The sequence below is a fragment of the Alexandromys fortis genome, unplaced genomic scaffold, assembly GCF_014885135.2.
Source record: "Alexandromys fortis isolate MF-2015 unplaced genomic scaffold, M_Fortis_MF-2015_v1.1 scaffold_237, whole genome shotgun sequence".
NCBI lineage: Eukaryota > Metazoa > Chordata > Mammalia > Rodentia > Cricetidae > Alexandromys > Alexandromys fortis.
This window is the reverse complement of record NW_026068137.1, coordinates 1,030,153-1,031,944: the sequence shown is the minus strand read 5'-3', so window position 1 is coordinate 1,031,944 and position 1,792 is coordinate 1,030,153.

Below are 1,792 nucleotides of genomic sequence, written 5' to 3'. Positions count from 1 at the left end.
GTTATGCTGTGCTGTTACCTCTAACAATGGACTTGTCCGTTTCATTACAGTCATGGTCTTTCACTGTTGGTATAACGGTTAACCTTGATCACCAACTCAAGATCTAGAATTACCATGGAACCACACCTTTGAATGTATCTATGAGAGTGTTTCTTAAAGATATTTAGTTAAGGGTACAAAATTCACCCTAAAAGTGGGCAGCACCAACTGGCAGGCTGGGGTCCCGGATTGAGTGGAAGGAGGAAGTGTCCTGAGCAGCAGCACTCAGTGCTCTCTGCTTCCCGCCCATGGATGTGGTGCTGTCTCCGGCTCCTGCTGCCAGATTCTCCCTGACACCAGGGCTGTGTATCAGCTTAAAGTGTAAGCCAAAACAACCCCTTCTTCCTTAAGCTGCTTCTTGTCAGGTATTCGATTGTTTTAATGAGAAAACTAACTAATGCAGTTGGCTTTTCTGCTCGCTAAGCTGATCACACCCTCAAGGGCAAAGAGGTGCCAAGGCTGACATGAGGCCACATGAGGTGTGTTTTCCTCGTTCCAGAACACTGTGCCTGAGAATGGCCGTGCATTTTTATCCTTAGATTTATTTTTGAGTAACGGCCACCACTTTGCATTTTAGGACATGATTTTAATGTTGTTTTTCTCAGTCCAGAGGACCACAACTGAGATTGGATATGCCTTTTTATGCTTAGGTTTATTTGAGAGTTGAGACAAATGTTTTACATTGTAGGACAGGACTTTAGTGTTGCAAAAGAGTGGATTTTATCTTTGTTTACATTTTTCTGGGTTATTTTCTCCATTTTGTCTAAAGTTCATTCAAGCAGAGAAAATGAATTTTATTTTGTTATTGTGAATTAGAAAATATAATTAAATTCTTGGTCTTTTAACATAAACTATCCTTGTCTCGAGTTCCCACCGTAAGAATATATACACTTGGGCATGGTGGCACACATCTTTAATCCTAGCACTCAGGACAGAGACAGGCAGATCTCTAGGAGTGCACGGCCAACGTGGTCTACAAAGCAAGTTCCAGGACAGTCAGAGCCAGAGAGAGAGACCTTGTCTCAAACAATACAAAGTCAGACAGAAGTTTACATGTAGTGTCTCCTCCTTCACCATCTCGCTTTGTTTACTGACCATTGACTGTTGCTTTCTCTTAGCGAAGAGCTGCAGGGGTTTTCTCTGATCTTCCCAGTGAAATAGCAGGTAGGTGTATGAGCATCTGCTGTAGGACATCCCAGATTTTACATTCTGCTGCTATATTTGTTTCCTGCCTCTACTCTCTTAGTTAATTTGTTTTGTTTAAATCCATTTGACAAGACAATTTCAGCTCACTTCTAATTTACTGAAGTCATATTTAAAGTCTTCCCAAAAATTTAATGTATTTGTTATTGTTTAATTCTAAATGTATTTTGACTTCCATTTTGAATTTATTTTTGTCTGTGAGTACATTGTTAGCACAAAACCTAATGACTTATTATTCTATTTTTACTGTTTTGCTTGCAATAAATGTCTGTTTATTCCACATATTAGGAAACACTACTGAGCAATAGCAATGACATCTTACTTATACCTTGACTAAGACAGAATGGATTTTTATTAACATATTCTGGAAGACTGATTAATTTTAATTATTTTTTTTTCAGTATAAATATGGAGTAAGGATGCTTACCACCCTCCCCACTTTAATCTTTTTTTTTTTATTGAGAATAAGAAAAAAAAGTTTCCGCCTCCTCCCAGCCTCCCATTTCCCTCCCCCTCCCCCCAATCTTCTCCCCCTCCCCCCACTCCTCTC